We start from the raw sequence: 6,488 nt of genomic DNA, 5'->3' as shown, positions 1-6,488 counted from the left end.
TGTGTGTGTGTGTGTGTGTGTGTGTGTGTGTGTGTGTGTGTTAATATCTTGATTGATGCTGTACACTGGGTTTATCAGTGAACGTCACAGACGTTGATATAGATATAGATATAAGTGCCACACTTAAGCATGTTTGATATAGGCTATGTGTCCTACACCTGTATTAGCAAGGAGAAACCTTGCTAAAACCAAGTCATCTGTGTATAATCCTAACCAAACCAAAACACAGCCATGTGCTGCTTCCCCACATGGGACTCTTCTATTGCAAATTAGAAAACTCACATGTATCAGAGCAATGTGCAGAGCTGCTGTCCCTCGGTTAACCGCCAGATGGCAATGTTGCTCTTCCAGTGAGCTGCACGTTGAAAAAATTATTCCCGGTGATTTGTATTGTGATCTCAATTTCCATCCGTCGTGTGCTCGCGCTGTGCCAGTATGAAGTAATCATACCACACAAGTACAAACAGTGTAGTGGTACTTATGCTTCAGGAATGTTTGATCGCGCAGTTAAATGGAACTCAAATGAGTGCCCCAAGAGTTCAGTGAGTGCTCAGTGCTTTTATTTCTTTGAAAATCAGCTGCACATCTAAACGAACGCCTAAACGAGTGCGCTGGTTTTAGATTTCACTCTTTTTACAAGAGAGAAATGGTGCTTTGAGAGTTCTAAGGTTCTACAAAAGTTCTTCAGGTTTTGACAAACGGAGAAGCCCAATATCTATTATGTGTAGGCTCCCATAAAGGTCCCCATATTAATTATAAATTGTAATAATACTTAATATTACTTGCAGTCAGTCAGACATGACACACAAGTAACACAGAGAATATGTAAACGTCAAAATGGAATGTCCAAAATGGAACCATTTATTAGAGTTGGACAACATCCAGAACAGCATAATGCATAATTATGTAGTCTATATAACCCATTTCGCCCCTAGGCCATAGCAGAGAGAGAAGTGGAGGTCATTCTAGAGGAAGAGAGTGGTGGAGGTCATTCCAGAGGAAGATAAAGAGGTGGAAGTCATTCTAGTGGCAGAGAAAGAAGTGGATGTCATTCCAGAGGAAGAGAGAGGTGGAGGTCATTCCAGAGGAAGAGAGAGAGGTGGGGGTATTCCAGACAGAGAGAGAGGTGGAGGTCATTTTATAGGAATAGAGAGAGGTGGAGGTCATTCCAGAAGAAGAGAGAGAGGTGGGGGTCATTCTAGAGGCAGAGAGAGGTGGCAGTCATTCTTGTGGCAGAGAGAGTGGTGGAGGTCATTGCAGAGGAAGAAAAGGAGGTGGAAGTCATTCTAGTGGCAGAGAGAAGTGGATGTCATTCCAGACGAAGAGCAAGAGGTGGAGGTCATTTCATAGGAAGAGAGAGAGGGGTGTAGGTCATTCCAGAAGAAGAGAGAGAGGTGGAGGTATTCCAGTGGTCCAGAGGTGTTTTTCCCCCCTGTATTAATACACTGTATTAATTGTTTTCCCCATCTCTCTATAATTAAACCAATTTGCATAGTTTTAATCCACCCGTATCCACTCAGTCTTTCTCATACACTTCATCTCTCTTCATCTCTGTGTCTTTCTCCCTGTCTCGCTGCCTCTCCATGTCAAAGACTTTGCCACATAAAGCCTGTGACATTAGTATTCCTGCCACCGCGCAGGAGCAGACAGGCAGACCTGCTTACACAGATTCACTCTCTTTCAGCCAAACACTTCCTCCATATACACACTGATGGGCTTCTTTAACAATGACATATGGCTGAATGGATGAACATAGAAAGCAGAAAGCCAGTATCTAACTACACAATACTGATTCTGACTAAAGCTGTTTCTTTTTTTTTTTTGCATTTGGGTCTGATGTAAAATGTACAAGTGAAAATATCTTTTCATTCACACACACACACACACACACACACACACACAAACACAAATCTTGTATTACTACCTTGTATTACTATGGGGTGATTCCAGTAGTTAAGTAATGCTATGCGTACACCTGATCTGTGGCCAACATGAAATGTTTAGACATTTTAATTTTAAATGTCTTAACTTTTGTTCAGTAAAGAAGCACAAATGCTGCCATAACATCAAAACGTTTTCCTAACATCATAGGGACATTGGGTTCCTACAAGAAATACTGCATTCCAATACACACACACCAGCACACACACATGCACAAGCACATCCACACGCACTCCCACCGAAATGCAAAAGAGTGGCCTCCCTCCTTCCTTTTGCCGAGCTGTCATAGCCAGTGACCTTTAGCTGAACAGCTGCGTGTCTCGACGCTTCACGGCACATTGAGTGGCTCTGCTTCAACACACAACACCACAGGACACTCTTCCTTGCAGATCGTTGCAGATAGCTGCTCTCTATGTGTGCATGTGTGTGTGTGTGTATGTCTGAGAGAGAGAGAGAGAGAGAGAGACAGAATGTGTTCTAGCATCTCAAATCCTTTACATATAGAGTGGGGGGAAGTTGATAAACGATTTCTTGTGCACTGGAACAGAATAATTGCTGAAGGTTTTTACTTGGAAATCAGGAATCATTCATTTTTCATGTTTCCCAAATATCGATTTAGAATACATGTTTCAGCACTTTGCACTTACTGTAACTGTATTCATACATTTGCACAGAGAGAGAGAGGTTTTGGTAATAATGCCATGCACAATACAGAGAAAGGCCCCTCTATTTCCATTGCACTGAGTTCAAAAAGAGTCACAGTGAACTCTACTGGAGACTCTCACAAAAGGCACAGGAAGCAAAACGGGTCTTTGCTGTATTAATTAGTTGTGAGATGTCCCATGGCTGTAGGAGGCTGGTGCCATACCGAGGACTATCTGTCTCCAGGTAACAGAAGATACGATGTATTGCACCAAGAGAGCTCGATCCCACCGTTAAGCATCGATTTAGTTCTTTAGCAATACGCGCAAAGCACATATCTCATCCTCCACGGGGGCCCTAGTTTCTGTGGATTTAGTATTTCAAAGTATGTGTTTGAGAAAAAGCACATTTTCAGCTTTTTTCTTTAAACTACATTATTTCTCCCAGGAAATAAATAAATATTGTAACATGACAAGCCTTTAAAAAATAAAATTGATGTATTGTAATTTAGAGTATTTATTTGTAGAAAAAGACAAATGATCAAAAGGCAAAATGAGTTCCAGCAGCTTTTAATGTCCTGGGATACTACGCGGAGAACAAGCGATATCCTTTAACAACACAGCACTAATGCTTTCATTACTAAGAGTTCAGAAATTCATATATGGTGGAACAAACCCGATTTCAATCACAACTTGAGTCTCGGCCTCTCTCCCAGTCCCTCACACATGAGTCTCGACCTCTCTCCCAGTCCCTCACACTTGAGTCTCGACCTCTCTCCCAGTCCCTCACACTTGAGTCTCGACCTCTCTCCCAGTCCCTCACACATGAGTCTCGACCTCTCTCCCAGTCCCTCACACTTGAGTCTCGACCTCTCTCCCAGTCCCTCACACTTGAGTCTCTGCCTCTCTCCCAGTCCCTCACACTTGAGTCTCGACCTCTCTCCCAGTCCCTCACACATGAGTCTCGACCTCTCTCCCAGTCCCTCACACTTGAGTCTCGGCCTCTCTCCCAGTCCCTCACACTTGAGTCTCGACATCTCTCCCAGTCCCTCACACTTGAGTCTCGACCTCTCTCCCAGTCCCTCACACTTGAGTCTCGACATCTCTCCCAGTCCCTCACACTTGAGTCTCGACCTCTCTCCCAGTCCCTCACACATGAGTCTCGACCTCTCTCCCAGTCCCTCACACTTGAGTCTCGACCTCTCTCCCAGTCCCTCACACTTGAGTCTCGACCTCTCTCCCAGTCCCTCACACTTGAGTCTCGACCTCTCTCCCAGTCCCTCACACTTGAGTCTCGACCTCTCTCCCAGTCCCTCACACTTCTCGTTCAATTAGATTTGGCGCGCATGGTGACATCATAAATACGTTAAACAGAATGCGCGGGAAAACAACACACATAAGAACTGAATAGCTTCCATACATTATACATATATGCATTCACAGTTTTGAAAATATTTAGTAACTTCTACACAATAAATCTGGATAAAATGCATAGATCTACACATGCGCTGGCTTTAACTGGACGACTGGGACCGCCGCGACAGGCCCAAACATTGAAGAGTCGTAAAGCGACTCGTAAAGCGACTCGATCGGGTGACACAAGCAAACTGGCGTCGAAAAGCTCAAGTCTGTGTCTTAAATGTCCCGCAGCAGATCAACAAAAATGTAACGTTATTCCTCGTGACACTGCGAGGGAGGGCTGGAGTGGTGTGGTCAGAGCGCGATAGCGCCCCCTATACACGCTCACACCTCCGTGCAGGGAGTTGGCCTGGAGCACTCTCTCTTTTCATCTAAAATAGGCCTTATCCACAAAATCTTCCGGGTTTTCTCAAATTTTGCAAGCACCCCCTGTCTGATATGCCCCAATACTTCATTTGAATACAGAAGTTAAGCATCAAAAAGAAAATATGGATATAAAACCCTTTCTTAAGGTCAAGAAATTCGACGAAGAATTTGACAGCGTACACGTTTAAAAAAAGTTATACATGTTGTGATCAAGTTCTCGAGTCGCATTACTACAGCGCTCCTGAAATGTGTGATCACGTCGGCATGGTACATTTCGTTGCGTGATGGAGAACACTCTCCCTGCGAAGAGAGTATCGCAAAAGCGAAACGAAAAAAACTCGTCTCTGTTGGGAGCCCAGATGTCTTGCAGTGCAATCGGATTTGCTGATGGATCTCTCCGTGTCACCGCGGTAGTATTGATGACGGGCAAAGCTTTCACACACGGTTGCTTTCCGCGCTCGCTGGGGGACTCTCTCTAATCCGATTCCGCTATTAGAGTACCGGACCTCGCAGCTGGGCTTCTCGCACCCCTATCCTCTCGTACAACCGAGCCGCTCAACCATGCACTAGACCCACGGGCTATGAGGAAGACAGGACGAGGGAGTGTGTGTGTGTGTGTGTGTGTGTGTGTGTGTGTGTGTGTGTGTGTGTGTGTGTGTGTGTGAGAGAGAGAGAGAGAGAGAGAGAGAGAGAGAGAGAGAGAGAGAGAGAGAGAGAGGCCCGCGAATACATCCCCCTACAATTTAAGAGAGGCTAAATAAAGAGAGATTCTGTAAAACTGAATCCATCAGCCGGACATGTGGAACAAATGAGTTGCCCTCTCTACAGGAGCCGCAGCCCCCTTTTATTTGTTCGCATTTTAACGTGAAGGGCAAACGCAGCACGGTCACCGCACCTAATGATGTGTCCCAGAAGTTAGGAAAGAACGCAGGAAAACAGTAAAGAAGAAAACGAAGACCTTCTTAAAGCTCAGCGTGGATGCGTGCAGCAGTAGACCTCCAGGGCGCAAACAAACTCGAGGTGATTGTTCGCCACCAACATATGAACTAGTCCGGTAAGTATTTCTTACGCGTTCTAAAAGACGAAAAATAGAGGAAGAGGACGAAACTGTTTTTTTTTTTTTTTGCTTTTTGGCGAAGTGTACTGGGCGAACTACTGCTGAAGTCTGATGGTCGTTTTTATGTTATGGCGTTTGGAGAGCTCGGAAAACGCTATTGGCTGAAACAAACCCATTATCACGTACAAAGAGGAAACTTGTAGTTCTTATGGATGCAACTCTGGGCTGATACAGTAAACAGTAAAGGCGGCAAAAGCATGAAGGTTTGCCTGGGTGGTGCAGACAGTGTCTGAAATCTCTTGTCCCAGAATACTGGTGAGTATGGCAGTGACAGATTCTTCTCCAAACCTATCCATCAGCCAGTAGTTCTTGTCAATCTGTGACACACCACCACTACCTGTTGTCAGTTTTAGAGTAAACATAAAGAATTGTCCATTTTTTATATATAATCTGGCCTCATGCAATAGATTATCATGAGGTTTTCTTCTCTAGGTTCAAGACACGCGGAGAGAATTTTTCTCCATTTGGTAAAGATGTGAGTGATGGCCTTAGAAGTGGCAGATGTTTGAGTACTCATGTGGCCCTCTGAAGGGATTGGAGAAGCACTTTTTAAACATGAAGCAGTATTTACGTCGCTTCCCGGCCTGCTCCTATTCGCCTCATCATGGGTGGCGGAGAGAGACGCGGGAGACTGAACGATTCTTCCAAACATCTGCAGGCACTCTTGTCCAGGTACCTGGAGGCCTATAATAACCTATTACTCCATCTCTGACAAAAAAAACACATTTATCCTGCAATTACACCCCCTGCTCACCGGTCCTGTTCCCATGGTCCTGTACCTCCTCTGCAATTCAATGCTGTTGGCCCAATCATGCGCCCCCCTACCCCCAGCACCACCACCACCTGTCTCTGTCTGTCTGTCTCTCTCGTATATCTGCTGTCTCTATGTATATCTGTCTGCTTCTTTCTGATCTCTTTGTGTAGACTAAAGAGAGATTGAAGAGAGACAGCTTTTTATTCAGAGGCTGAAATGTATCGCCAAAGGTGTCACAGAGAGAGAGAGA

This window comes from Brachyhypopomus gauderio, unplaced genomic scaffold (assembly GCF_052324685.1).
Source record: "Brachyhypopomus gauderio isolate BG-103 unplaced genomic scaffold, BGAUD_0.2 sc66, whole genome shotgun sequence".
Lineage (NCBI taxonomy): Eukaryota > Metazoa > Chordata > Actinopteri > Gymnotiformes > Hypopomidae > Brachyhypopomus > Brachyhypopomus gauderio.
Note: the sequence above shows the minus strand (reverse complement) of the source record.